Source organism: Dipodomys spectabilis, unplaced genomic scaffold (genome assembly GCF_019054845.1).
Source record: "Dipodomys spectabilis isolate Male_0828 unplaced genomic scaffold, ASM1905484v1 ptg000200l, whole genome shotgun sequence".
Classification (NCBI taxonomy): Eukaryota; Metazoa; Chordata; class Mammalia; order Rodentia; family Heteromyidae; genus Dipodomys; species Dipodomys spectabilis.
This window is the reverse complement of record NW_024870877.1, coordinates 2,081,239-2,097,123: the sequence shown is the minus strand read 5'-3', so window position 1 is coordinate 2,097,123 and position 15,885 is coordinate 2,081,239. Positions and strand designations below refer to the sequence as shown.

The following is a 15,885-nucleotide window of genomic DNA, read 5'->3' as shown; positions in this document are numbered from 1 at the left end:
CCAAAGTTGGAAAGTTCGTTTTTGGACATAACATCTCGTACATCTCATTGTAGCAATGGGTCCATTATGCAGCAAAAATATCTCTAAGAAATATATTTTTCAATAAAATACATTTTACTGAAATTTATTGAAAACATGTGTATTACACTTTTTAATTTTTTACAAATAAAATAGTCCCCAAGCATTTAATTTAAAGTGATAATGGGGAAGGTATCTTCCTATTCCAATCTTTATGTGTACTTCAGTAAATGTACTACAAATACATGATGTTTACTGGAGCAATATAAAAGATGAGAACTTATTTCTAAGGAGAATGGATTTATTGATTAAACCATAGAAAAGAGTAAAAAAGTCAGGTTTCTTGCATAATTTTCGTATGAATATAGCTCAAGATGAGACTCAAAGATAAATTCATATTTATATTACTGAGATTTACATCACAATCTAAACAATATAGGTATTAAAGATTTGGTCATTCAAAGCCCTAGATACCTAATGGATGAAGAATGGAATAGAAAATAGCAGAGGAAAACAATTCAACATGCAGCTATTATGATTTTATAATGCTAATATGAAAGAAATGGAGCTTTTGTTTTTCTGAAGAAGAAAGTTTAGTTTAGTAAGTGTTCAGTTGCAATGAGTCTAAAGTCTTTTCCTCCAATATATCAAAGAGTACTATACTAATCCTCAGAAATGTACATCAGTAATTATTTGAATTAGCTTTGGTTAATATTAATTTACTTGTGTAGCAAATATGTTAAAATATTCGCTCTCTTTCCTTCAATATATTAACATACATTTCATAATTTACTGTCTCTTAATACAAGCCTGAAATCACTATCTCAAAGTAACACAAAGAGAAAAACAAAAATAACCTGATAGAAAAATCAGAAACCCTAAATTATGTGAAAAAGTCCACAATGTAAAAAATAAATCTGAGGAAGAGAAAAACAATGGCAGAAGATCAACAGAAGTTTACTCTAGCTCTCTCTGATAAAATAGAGATTTAGTATCCTAGCAGGTACTCCTCTTCTAGAGGGTCACACCAAGTCAGCTATAATATACAATTCAAAAGAAGATTTTATACTGTTTTCACAAGGAAACAGAAATCTATGAAAAGGTGTCCAGCCAGGCAGGTGACTGCTGTGACTGTTTTGGCTAACATTTTCAAAAACTCATTTGCAGTGTGAAAATAAAAAGGTAACATGGAAAAAAGCAGGAACAGAAATGTACATGAGAGAAAGCCACATCCATTCAGAGAGAAAATCCACCATATCACTGGATAGTCCGAACTGTCACTGGAACCACAAGTTTGATCATCACAACATCTCATCACAACTGGTTTCTACTCCTACAATTAATGGTCGAAACAAAAACCTAATTCCAGAAAACCAAGTCACAACAGAAGACTAAACCAACACTTGCAAATCAACCAAGAACATAGAGATTTACCTATTAAGATCATAGATCCCCCCAAAAGAAAACCTCCAAATGGACAGAACAAATCAGAAAAATACAAGAAAAGTGATGTCAAAGTAGTATAATTCACACAGTAAATAACCAGGCATTAGAACAGACAATCAAGGATCTAGAAGATAGTTACCAAAATACATTACATATATGGCTGAAAAATGTGAATAATGGAATGATAGAAAACCTCTACAAGAAAATTGTGAACAAGATGAGACCAACCAATCATTAGAAAAATAATTCACGGAGACTACAAACAGAAAGATAAATAAATTCTGAAAATACAAAGGAGTCCAAGAATAAAATGGATGCCTAGTTAAAAGATATGAGAGAAGACAGAGCTAAGAAAACAACCCTTGCAACTCCCCCACCCAAAGATAAAAATGTACAGAAAGTCCATGCAAGACCTAAAACAAAGCATTAATAGGATAGAACCCCTAAAAATGACCAATTAGAAGACAGGGAAATCAAAAACAAAGTAGAATGTCTCCACAGTAAATAGATGACATAGAAGATAATCTCATGGTCAAAGACAGAATAGGCCTAATAGGAAAGAGGAGATAATCATTTAGAAAAACTCCAAGAAATAAGAAATGATCTTTCCAGAACTTCAAAACTCAGAAGATCAAATTTCAGGGAAATAGGTATCAAGAAGGAGAAGAGCAAGAAAATAAATGGATGGGAAGCATATTACAAAATTCTAGCAGAGAACATGCCAAACATCCAGCAAGATAGGCTCATTCAGAGAAGAGAAGGCTATAGAAACCAAAGAGAATTCTAGAACTGAACAATCCACCACCACATCATAATCCATTAGAGGATCATTAATGATCAAGGAAAGGATTCTTAAAGCTGCCATAGAAAAAAGATTCATTATTTATATAGGATATACAGTCAGAATAAATACAGATTTCTTAGCTGATATGGTAAAAAGAGAGCCTGGCATTATATATGACAAACATTAAAGGTAAACAACTACCAACCGTGAGTATGGTCCCAAGCCAAACTCTCCTTTACATTTAAAGGATATATAAACATATTTCATGAAAAAGAAAACTTGAAACAATGTTTGTCCACCAAATTATCAGGATAGAAGTTAATCAAATATATCCTACATAGAGAATGTCAAGAAGAAGAGGAACTGTTTATATAAAATGTTCCCTACTAGAGAACAAGGTAAATATATTAAGAGTAGATGAGGCACAGCTCCTAACAAGAGATGTATAACATAGCAGGATTTATCAGATATTTCTCAGTCTTAACTCTCAATATCAATGGACTTAAATTTCCAAATAGAAGACATAGATTAGATACTAGTATCAACAAACAAGACACATCGATATAGTATCTAAAAGAGACTCATTTTATTGACAGAAACAAACACATACTCAAACTAAAAAGCTGGAAGGAAAATTTTCAATCAAATGGAGACCATAAACAGGCCACAGCAGAATTACTAACATATGATGAAATAGAATTAAAATTAAAATTAGTAGGAAGAGACATTTATATATTGATAAAAGCAACTCTCCATTAGGAGGATATAACAAGTCTAAATATTAATGCCCTGAATACTGCAACATCCCACTTCATCAACCAAATACTATTTAACCTAAAAAGACATCTCAACACATCATTCCCTTCCATGGATTGGTTATGCAGGAAAATCTCAACCAAGAAACTGCAGACATAAATAACTACATTGACCATCTATCCCTTACAGACATCTACATGATATACATTCAATGTCAGACTATACATTCTTTGCAGCAGCTCATGGAAGATTCTTCAAAATAGAAAATATCTTATGTCACATAGAAATTCTGTCCAAATTGAAAGAAAAATTAAATGAATTCCCATTTCTTGTCAGACCATAACAGAACAAACTTAGTATTAAACAGCTAAAGCCAAAAAAAAAAAAACCTCAAACCCATGAAGACTGAACAAAAAGTTACTGAATGACCAGTGCAACACTGAAGTGATTAGAATGGAAATCTGAAAGTTTCTAGAATTTAACAAAAAGGAACACACAAAATACCAGCTACTCTGATATTTGCAGTACTTACACGAAAATTTATAGCTCTGTGTGCCTACAGCAAGTAATTGGGGAAATCTCAAATGAATATTTTAATTATGTAGCTCAAGCTCCTTGAAAACAGGAAGAAGCCCTAACCCAAGGCAATAGACAGAAACAAATAAAAAGTTTAAATCAGAAATAACTAAATAAAGACAAAATAAAACATAGAAAGAATCACTAAATCAGAGTTGGTTTTTTAAATAAATTAACAGACTTGACAGACCCTTACTAAATCTGACTAAGATGAGAACTTATATAGATAAATAGATAAAAAGCACACAGATTGGGAGATCTTTAGCTGCTCTGCAACGCGCAATGGCCTCATATCTCAAATATATTTAGAGCCCAAAAAGTTAATGTCACCCAAAAAACATTTCCTCCAAGAAATAACAACCCTCTTAATAAGTGGGCTACAGATGTAAAGGGAGACCTCTCTGAAGAAGAAATATTCATGGCCTAAAGACACATAAAGAAATACTCAACATTTCTGGCAATAAAAGCAATGCAAATCAAAGCAACATTTAGATTCCACCCTCACCCCAGTTAAAATGACCATTATGAAGAAAACTAATAATAAGAGATGCTGGGCTGGTGGGGATGTGGCCAAAAAGGAACATTACTACACTACTGGTAGAAATGTAAACTTGTTCAAATACTATGTAATGAAGTATAGAGGTTCCTCAATAGAGCTCCTATATGACCCAGCAATGATGGATCAAGAAAATGTCGAATATATTCACAAAACTCTTTGCTTCCGTCAGAATGAATGACATTGCCCCACTAGTAAGGAAATGGAATCACTTGGAAAACATAATAAGTCAAACATGCGAGACCCAAAGAATCAGAGTCTACAGGTTTTCACTCATTTGGAAAAAATAGAATATGTCTAGGATATTCACAATAGCTCAATAGCAATATGCATATCACCATATAAAATGATGCTTATTGAAATGTGCTCCAAGACATGGATACAAGATGTATAGTGAACAATTTTTAGTTATTTCTATTTAGTTTTTACCCTTTGGTTTATTCCCTGTAGTCACTGTTTTTTTTTTATTATTATTTCTGTACCCTTTGTCTTATAGATAAATTAATCTGATTTGGGGAAGGGAAGGGAAATCACAGAAATGGTGGGACAAAGATTAACCAAAGCAGCAGTGATATACAGACGATATGTTAGAAATGAACTTCACAACTTTGTGGGAGTAGGATGTCAGGGTTGGGGGAAGGAGAACAAAATGAGGAAGGGGTAATACTGTTAAAAAATGTACTCATGGGGGTGGGAAGGTAGCTCAGTGGTAGAGCACTTGCCTTGCATGCCTGTGGCCCTGGGTTCGATTCCTCAGCACCACATTGGCAAAAAGAAAAAAACCAGAAGTGGCGCTGTGGCTCAAGTGGTAGAGCACTAGCCTTGAGCTGAAGAGCTGAGGGACAGCGCCCAGGCCCAGAGTTCAGGCCCCACGACCGGACCCCCCCCCCCACACACACACACAAAAAATTTACTCATTACATATGTAACTGTAACCCACCCTTCAGTATATCACTTTCATGATATAAAATCCCCCCCCCAAAAAAGAGAACTCACCCAAATAGAGAAAATTACATACAAAAATGAGACATCAGAACATAAATAAGAAAAAATTAAGAAGTTTACAAGAGAGTACTTTGAAAACCGTATGCCAATCACCTGAAGAATCCTGGAGAAATTCATGCTTTCCTATACTTGATCTGAACCAAGAGGTAACACATAAGAAGTAATGAAAATGAAATGTCAATAAACCACTTTCCATTCCAGAAAAATCTAGGACTCAATGAATTTACCATGAAATTAAGGCCTGCAAAGAACTTACAGTAGTTAGAACTAACTCTTCAATGGAATAGAAAGAGAAATGGAATTATCAAAACATTCTATGAGGCTAGAATTAGACTCTTTCCCAAATCACATAGGGACTCACCAAAGAAAGAGAACTATGAACCCAGTTCTTTGATCAGCATTGATACAGAACTTCTTAAAAAATTCTCACCAACCAATTTCTGCCACTAACAAAAAAATCACATCTTATGATCAAATAGGATGAGCATAGGATACAATTGGATTCAATATTCTTGTCAGTAAACACAATACAAACCATCAGCGGAAGCCAGGACAAGAAACACATCATTGTCTATTTGGATATAGAAATAGCTTTTTAACAACCTGCAATACCCCTTTATGATTAAAAAGTTATGAGAAGCTAGGAATGCATGGAACGTTCCTCAATATACTACTGAATATGTATATGATAATGATAATTAGCAATTACGTAACAGTGAAAGTATGGAGACATTAAAATCAGGAATGAGACAAGGATGTCCACTCTCTCTACTACTCTTCAGTATGGTTGTGGACTATCTAGCAAAAGCAATAGGGAAGAGAAAAACATAAAGAGGATCCAAATAGGGAAGAAGTAAACCTATCCCTTTTTACAGATGAAATGACCCTATAGCTTCCTGCCTTAAGATAGTAAAAGTGATGTTAAACTTCGGCAATGTAGCAAGGTATATAGCCCACAAAAATCAGTAGTTTTTCTGTTACCAACAGTGGGATGAACCAGGCTGAAACCCAAAAAAAACCTCATATGTATTAGCCTCAAAATCAAAACAAATCTAAACAAAAGACCAACAACAAAACTGAGAATTAATTAATTTAACTAAAAATGTGAAGGACCTCTACTGTGAAAACTTTAAAAATATAAAAAGGGAAACTGAAGGAGATTCAAGGAAATGGAAAGTCTTTCAATGCTCCTGGTTGTAAGAATTAATATAGTGAAAACTGCAATACTGTCCCCAAACTACTAACAATGCAATACTTATCAAAATCCCAACAATATTCTTCAGTGCATTCGAGAAAGCAATTCAAATTTAATATGGAATTACAAAATTACAGATGAAACAGAAGGCTTAGAAATGAACTTATGGGCTTATAGTCATCTTACACACACACACACACACACACACACACAATAGAATTCTATTCACCCATTAGAAAGGATAACTTTTCACCAGTCTTAAGAAAAATGAAAGGCTTGGGAAAATTCTACTAAGAGAAAAGAGAAAGGAATGCAGACAAAATAATGTAGGTTTCATGGATTCATTCAATTTTGGTATCTACAAGTAAACAAGACAGATTCTACCTCTTCCCAGTTAGAACGTTCATTATGAAGAAAGCTAACAATAGCAAATGCTGGCATGGATGCAGCCAATTGGGTACTCTATCACACTGTTGGTTGGAAATTAAATTGTTCAAACACTGTGGAATGCAGTACGGAGTTTCCTGAAAAGAGTAAATACACATCTCCTTTAAGACCCAGTAATTCCCCACATGGGCAGTAATCCAAAAATTAACAAACAAGCTCACATGAAAGCTACAAGTATAACTATGTTCAGTGCCCAGGTCCAGAGTTCAAGGACTGGAAAAAAAGTTACCACTGCTGGCATTTGTTTCCACAAAAATGAACCCTTTGACATAAGATACCAAATCACTCTATTTGCAATAGCTAGCATAGGACTTAAAGGTAGTGGGTGACAAAATGGCTTCTTTGTTGAATATTAGGAAAAGATGTAGTCAGTCCAAGAAAAGGGAGATTTTGTTGTTGTTGTTGTTCAAGGGGCTTGAAGTCTTGGCATGGGCACTGTTCCTGAGCTCTTCAACTCAAGGTGGGGTACTTTATCTCCTGAGCCACAGTGTCACTTCTGGTTTTTTGGTGGTTAAATGGAGATAAGTGTCTCAAGGACTTTCTTGCCCAGGCTGTCTTTGAACCGCAGTCCTCAGATCTCAGCTTCATGATTAGCTAGGATTACAGCTGTGAGTCACTGGCACCGGGCTAAAAATGGAGGATTTTTAGAAAAGAAAATCCACCTCTTCACTTGTGTCTACACCTCATATATCACTATTAGAACACTTCACCTTCAACTCATTTCATCAGACATTTGTAAATTTTCTCTTTTCCTTCATGCAGGAATACTGCAGCCAGTATCAACTCAGCTGTGGGACTGAACAGTTGTATGGCAATTGCTAGCACCTAAATCAAGAACTGTTACATCAAAACTAATGAGACCCACTTTTGGAATAATTGTTTTCTCTTTTTATAACAAATCTTTGCTTGATTACTTCCTAATGTGACTAATGACATTTTCATTCTCTTCAGCCTTTTCCCACATGTGGTCAAATATTTATGAATTCAAAGATTTCCATTGATAATTCATTAAGCTGACCTCTAAGAAAATGTGCATTTCTGGAATTTGGTTTTCTGCCTTGTTCTTACATGCATAGGCTTTCTATGATTTATTTGTTCTACAAGGAATTTTACTTTCTAATCTTTGTGTGATCAATTTTAGTCTCTCTGTTCAGTCTTTCTGACTCTCTGGAGTCTCATTTGAGTCTGCTTCATAAAAAATATGTTATTGACCAGCTAAATGACTTTCAGCTTCTGTTTTTTGCCTGACTTCATGTAGTCTGTGATAGCAGACCTGACTGGCTGTGCTTACTGGAGTTTTTGTTTGTTGGTTGGTTTTGTGTGGTTTTTTTTTTGTTCGTTTGTTTTAGAGGTCTAGGATTACTATTCAAGGTAGTAGCTTCTCTGGGTCCCAATAATCCCCTGACCTAGAGTCAATGAGTTTTTCTCCTAAAGATACAAAGAAACAGCTAACTAAATTCCTGTTAATTGTCTCAAAATGAGTCAATCTGGCATCCTTGCAAAGACATCAATAATCCTCTGTAACCACTTATAGAAATGGTCTATCAAGATGGCTTTTCAAGGTTGACTGTGAAAAACGTTCATTTCCAATTCAGCACCATGAAACAGATCACATCCCATGGAGCAGACTTTTGGAAGAAAGGTCCCCTTCCTTCCTTCTCTTATGATTCATCAAACCATAATATTCTGCAGTTGTGGCCAGCCTGGAGCACATTTTCCCAAGAATATTCTGTAGTGTAAAAGAGGACCAACTATGAAAATAAATGTGAAAATACTTGTCTACTACAGAGTGATTTATCTTGCTTTTATCTGTTGTTATTTTCATTACATCAAACACATGGATAAATTATATTGGGATTAGACAAGTGGCAAAAGATTAATGGAATAAACATTCAGTTTACTTTCATATATCCAATATAATGCACTTAACCCCTTATGGAAATTTAAATCCGACTTAGAAACAATGTCAGAAATATAAAATAAGCCTCAATATGAATAATCTGGCACACATACACCATCATCTACTCAGAAATTCAGTCTCTTTTTAAATATTTATTTAGTACAAAATAATAAAAATTTAATTAATGAATGTGACTTTTAAGTATCATCTGAAATACTCCTCATGTATATGATTGTATATGTTTTAGATGTCACCTAGACAGGAATTAAACATGCATGTAAAATTCAAATTTCCACAATTTAAGCTAGATTAGAGGAGTCATACCCTCCTGTATTGTGTGGTGTGAATTTTACTACAATGCTGAACCCTTCCACCTAATACCAAGAGTGAGGTGCAATAATTTATTTTTTCATGTTAAGATGAGTGCTAAGTGTAGGATACACTTTGAATTATTACATTAATTTATTAAAATTAGTTTCATTTTTTCTTTTCTATATCTGCAGAAAGTAAAATTATATATTAAACATTCAATATGAAGTAATCAATAATAAGTAAACTATTACTAAAATGATATACTATTAAACTGTGATTTGAATTATAGTTCTAACAAATTGTGATGTAAACAACATTTAATAGAATTATGGATAATGTTTATTAAACTTACCATCTTGTTATTGTTTTCTAATTGTGTATTTGTTATTCTTGATACAAGTCATCTCTTCACCTAAATTGTTTATTTTTCTATTTTATCTGTATTGGTTTGCTGATTATGCATTTTGTTTTCCCTTTTTAGTGACTGACATGAGGCTGAAAATCTGTACGCTAGTTTATTACTTCCTACATTAATGTCAAGTTGCTGCTCTCCACAGCTGTTATACTTTTCTTTGTATAGTACAGCATTTCCCCTAGTCCCACCGACTGTATTGCTGCTCTCATATATATATATATATATATTTATTTTATTGTCAAGGTAATGTACAGAGGGGTTATAGTTACATAATTAAGGTCATGAATTAATTTATTTTCTATCTTGTTACCCCTTCACCCATTTTTCTCCCTCTTCCCTACCAACGCACCTCCCAAGATCGTTTCCAAGCTATTGTTTTGTGATAACACTGTTGCATAGTTTCCCCCTTTGTCCTTTGTCTAACTATTTTTTTTTCCTTCCCGTTCCCCAGTTCGGATCAACATATTTACAATACACATGATACCAAAATCAAATACAGTGACTACAGGGGATAAACCATATGTGGGAAAACATAAAAAAGGAAAAAAATAAATCATGTAGTACATTAAGAACAACAACAACAAAGAACATGTCTTGGAGTTCATTTCACTTAGAATCACCTTATACGGTCATATGTACATAGCTATCGAGCTGTTCTACTCATCTACTAAGATTATAATTGATGTACTCATTAATGCTCCCTATGACCCAGTAATCCTACTTCTGGGCATTTAACCAGATGGCCACAAACAAGGCCACACTAAAGCTACCAGCACAATTATGATTATCACAGTAATATTTACCATAGCTAAGGTATGGAATCAACCCTGATGCCCCTCAGTAGATGAATGGATCAAGAAAATGAGACACACAGTCACATACACACATACACACACATACTATGCTTCCATCAGAAAGAAAGATACTACCTCATTTGTAAGGAAATGAAGGTCTTGGGAAAAATCATATTAAGTGAAATAAGCCAGACTTTAAAAAACATAGTTCCCATGGTTTCCCTTATTTGTAATAATTAGTTTACATCAAGGATAATCTCATGTATTTTAATTTGACAGTTTGTTCTATGTTGAGCGTGCAACATTATTGCTATATTGTTTGTTATCATTTCTGCAAACAGGCAGGTATATTGAAAAAATTACGTTCATCTTATCCATTACTGAAAGAAGAACAACTAAAAGAACAACCCTTACTAGGAAGAACAACTCCTACTTATTTAGCTTCATTCCTATGTAAGGCCAATGTTGTCCCCTGTATTCTCATGTACATTTCAACTCTATACCTCATACTGTATATCTAGTATCTTCTACATTGTGAACTAAATGCCCCAGATGTTCCACTTTGCTTTACTTAAAAAAAAATTCTGTCTTAATATTTGAGGTTGGTGTGTGTGTGTGTGTGTGTGTGTGTGTGTATGTGAGAGTGTGTGTGTGTTTACAAAGATCAGAACACAATATTTTTCATTTCCAATACATTTTTCAGGTCATTGTAAGTTGTGGCTAATGGGAGCAGTCTCTTGTTATTTTAAGGATGAAACAGAAAAAGATATTTGTGCTTGTACCACAGTTGCTTTAATAGTCTGCAGTTGAACACTGAACATTGACTTATATCTTGGCTGCTCTTGTGAATAATGTGAATAACAATGAAATACAGATTTATTTTCGAGTTACCTAGAGAGAAATAATCACATGATTGGTGGGTCACATGATATCTCAACTTTGGATTTCTTTAGAAACTTGCATACTACTTTCTACAACAAGAATACTAACCTGTTTTTTGGCCAATAGTGTAGATAATTTCCTTTTCTCCACACTCTCACCAACATTATTACCTTTTCTTCAAAGGTAATAAAGGGCAGGTTTTTACTATCTGCATTACCCTAGACTGGCCTTAGACTTAAATCCAACCTCCTAAATGCTTGGAATTACAAGCCTTTACCACCATAACTGGTTCCATTAATTTTTTGATAAGTTATAATAGTTATGAAGTTGTATCATAGTAATTTTGAATTATATTTCTCTAATGACTTCTAATCAAAAAGCATTAAGGCAGCATAGAAGTTGTATTAAACACAACTTTGTAAACCCACAGGCAATTTTCAGGGCTTTATTGAGAACATGTCTATTCAAACCTTTTGTCCATTTTTGATCCAATTTCTGTTAATCTCATCTTTAATCTCGCTAAATTAGATCAATTATCAATTCAAGGTAGTATAAAAGAAAAAAAATGTAGCAACTCCTAACATTTTTCAGTTTTTAATAACATGGTATTGCTTAAATCATTTTGTGTTAACAATTGACAGTATATAACTCAATTTAGTTAGACCTGTTACAAGGCTGTAGTTTATTTATTTTACATTGATTGTTCTTTCCAAAGCCTGTTTGTCTAATTTCCCTTGGTTTCTTTCAGTCTCAAGTAGCTCAGATTTCAAACTGAAGAATAAATGGAAGTAAGCAAACCAAAAAAAAAATACAGTTCCTCTCATCCGATGATGCCTGTATAAGAATGAGAAAGAGTTAATCCTTTTAAGGACCTATGATGGGACAACAAAAAAATGAATTTATTCTTCTATGTCTTCTTTATCTTTGCGATGTAACTTAAATGTTGTAAAACACAATATACTCCTCAGATAATTTTATGTTTTATCCGTTTTGCACATTTTCATATGGATTTCATCTCAGTCTACAACATTCTTTCATCATTCTGTCCCTGATATTTTTACACTATCAAGACATAAGATAACCAGTTTGATTTACAGCAAGAGAAGTTATCCACCTGGCTTCCTTGGAAGCAGAGCATGATCAATAGATATTACTTCTGGTTGCTAACTACATGTAATGGTTTCTGTACTACTTATCACATTCTATTTAGTATTTTAAAAAGAATGCTGGCTAAACTCAAAGCTCATTCCTAGAAGTTTATGTTAAGTATTTCACAAGTTTTATTCCCTTAATTGTTAAGATAACATTTGCTATAATGCTAATGTTATTACCATTTTAGTGTTGGGAAGAATTGTAATTAAAGGTAGTAAGTGCATGACCTAAAGACACACACAGTGAGGAAGGAAATGAGTCAAAGTTTCCAAAAGTCTTTCAGCAATACACAAAAGGTAGATAAAATCTCTCCATTCTATGACACTCTCAATTCAATATTCATATTGCCCATGGTGATTGTTTTCTGTCACATTTGTCTTCATCACAGATTGTGGTGGTGACATTGGGTTATCATGCTCAGAGCTGAGCTTATACATTGAGGTCCAAAGAGAGGCAAATTTCTTCTGTCCCACAATTCCAGTATCCTTTTTAAAAAGTACTAAAACTTTTAAATATCATCATCTACTTTCTTATAAGTAACCAAAAATTTAAAAAATCATAAATAATCACTCCAAAATGCTTTAAAATTGGAAATGCTAAAACATGCCCCTCTGAAGTAAATTTTCTTCTACTTTTAACGTTATTCTGAAAGTCTTTGCTGGTTTGTCAGACCTGCAATCCTAACTACTTGGGATATCTACTCAGGAGCCTGAGATCTGTTGATAACAGTTGAAACCCAATCAGGGCAAATGAAATTCATGAGATTATTTTTCAAAAATTTTAATGAACTAGCAAAGGGCCAAGAACGGAGATGTAGCTCATTTAGTAGCACACCAGTCTAGAGAGAAAAGGCCTTGCAAGACTTGAAGCCCTGATTTGAAACTCTGAGCACGCCAACACACATGCAAGTGCTTAAGCACATGCGTGTGTTCACAAACATATTTATTCAAATTACCTTCATATCGGAGTTTTGCATGAATTTTTTGCTAACGAAATTATATGAGTAAAATAAAGGAAATAAACTCTTCCATCTCAGAACATTTTTATACATTTTTATTTTAAAAATATTGTACAGAGGGGTAACAATTACATGAGCAAGGTAATGAGTACATTTCCTAACAAGCATTGTTACCTCCTCCTTTATTGTTCCCCTACCATCCCTTCCCTCCCAACATCACAAGTCCATTAACCCCCCCCCCATTTCCCGGCCTCAATTGTAAAGTTCACTTTACAACATAGTGTATTGTGCATCTCATTGTTACATGGGTCAACCTGTATCCCTAGTTAAGCATTTTGGTTTTTTTTCGTCCTTCCTCTCAAAAAATTAGAGGAGAGTATAAACAAGATGTAGGCACACCAACTTCAAATACAGTGAAAACGGGTGTTATAGCATGGGGGAGGAACATATAAAGAAACAAAAAAAAACACACTGCACGTCATAAGTATGTAAGAAAAAATAGCAAGAAAAAAAAACCACTTGTGTCCCTAACTTGGGGTTCATTTCCCTTAACACAATCTTATCTGGTCATATACACATAACTTTTGACCTTTTCTGCTTATCCCAGACATATATTAGTTATTGAAAATTAGAGAAACCATGGGACCTACGTTTCTTTGGACTTGGCTTACTTCACTTAATAATTTTTTTCCAAGTCTTTCCATTTCCTAACAAATTGGGCGATGGAATGCTTCTGAAATTTGCCTGTCATACTTGCACAGGGGCCAGCTAATCTCTGTATCATTCCAATGTTAGTGTATGTGATGCTGAATTGAGCAAAGAACATTTTTTATATATAAATTGTAATTGATTTTCTTAAACTAGACAATACAACAAAACGTAAGTTTAAAAGAATTGTCATGAAATTTTAGAACCATGTACTTCTTACATAAGTACACATTTAAGAAAAAATCAAGATTGACATGTCAAAAACAAAATAATTCCAGATATTTGTTGTTCAAGAGATGTGTAGGAGGAGGAATTCAATTATTCTATACAAGGGACCTGTCATAATGAACACTGCAGCAAGTGTTAAGGTTTGTTAAAATATTTAATGTTTTAAATATATTTAATTTTGGGAATTTGCTTATATATGCCAAAACTGGGACTGTTTGGCAGGTCATAATACTTTTCTATAAAGTATTTAAGATTTATGGTAGCACATAACTACTACTAAGTATGTACATTTCAGAGTTTATTGAAACCTTACTAATGAGAAGTTGCAAAGTCTTTGTGTAAAGGAGCAGAATAAAGAGTTGGCTATGTTATCTACACAGTTTCTGTTAAAACTGTAGGCCTTCCTTACTTTATATGTTAGTGAGGAACAAATGATGATATAAGCCATATACAAATTATGAGATGAACTATAAATGGTAATCTTAGTGGGTGATTTAAACACTACTCATAGCCTATAAAATTCTTGTTGAACGTCATAATCTTAGCCAGTGTTAAATGTAAAGAAATATGACAATAATAAAATCTAATTTGTAGTACACTTCAAAAACTGAAAAAATGATAATTGTTTTGTTTTTTATTTTATTAATCATTATTATTTAATTATTGGTTTTCTTTATTTGTAGCATTGTTTTTCTTGTAATATAATACAACTTTTTGTAAGTTGTCATTAGGAGGTACTTTGAGAAGGGTATTGGGATGGCCACACCATTTTTTATAGGTGCATGTGAGTTTATAAAGAGGGAAATTAAGAACAAAATATGTATTTAAAAAATGATGAAGTAGAGTCTGATTCAGGAGTGTTGATACATGTCCACACCTAAAATATTAGCCCTAGGCTGAAGCAGAGTTATTACAATGTTGAAGCCAGAAAAGTGAGAGACTTTGTTTTGTTTTGTTTTGTTTTTGTTTTTATTTTGTTGGACATGGGGCTTGAACTCTGGGGCCTGGGTGCTGTCCCTCAGCTCAAGGCTAGTGATACCACTTGAGCCACAGCAGCATTTCCAACTTTTTCTGCTTATGTGATGCTGCGAAAAAAAACCCAAGGCCTCATGCATGCAAGGCAGGCACTCTACCATTGAGCCACCTTCCCAGTATCTGAGAGACTGGATTTTAAAAATCATCTAAACAAATTTGCTTTCTGCTTTGGGTTATATAATGAAATATATGAGTATCTTGTTATGTTTTTGTGCATTGTCATACTTCTAAATTTATACTAACTTCACCCACTTTATCCTTGTCAAAGTCATGAAATATCTCTGAGAGTTTGCTTCTGTGAAGATTGTTTTGTATTTATAATTTCTTCTGAGTCATTTTTATTTTTTATCAAAATCACTTTATATTTCATGTTGATGAGTATTTACACAGAGACAGGCATATAGAGGATTTAGTTTAACAAGTGAACATTAAAATTAGAGCTCAAAAATAAAAATGAGCCTTAACACATATTTTCATAGCTTTCCCCACATTCTCCCTAAAAGAAGACAATATTAAGAATGTCTGAGGGAGGCTTTTTATCTCCAATTTTCTTGAGCTTCCTAGGTTTAGAATTCTTAAATCACAGAGACATGCTGTAATGGGAGTAAGATTTTTTGGTACACTTTTCCCTTCAGACTGTGTTTCTCGTTCTTCCCTTTTCTCAACTCCATTATTAGAGATTTTTCTCAGAGATGACTCCATCTCCAACTTTTCACTC

The 15,885-nt window shown here is 33.7% G+C and overlaps 1 non-coding gene across 1 annotated transcript; it reads right to left on the bottom strand.

Annotated features, from left to right (window-relative positions):
* Positions 1-13,906: 13,906 nt before the first annotated feature.
* Positions 13,907-14,015, bottom strand: LOC122122001. Its single transcript, XR_006150081.1, has one exon. It is a non-coding gene; the product is annotated as a U6 spliceosomal RNA (small nuclear RNA).
* Positions 14,016-15,885: the final 1,870 nt, after the last annotated feature.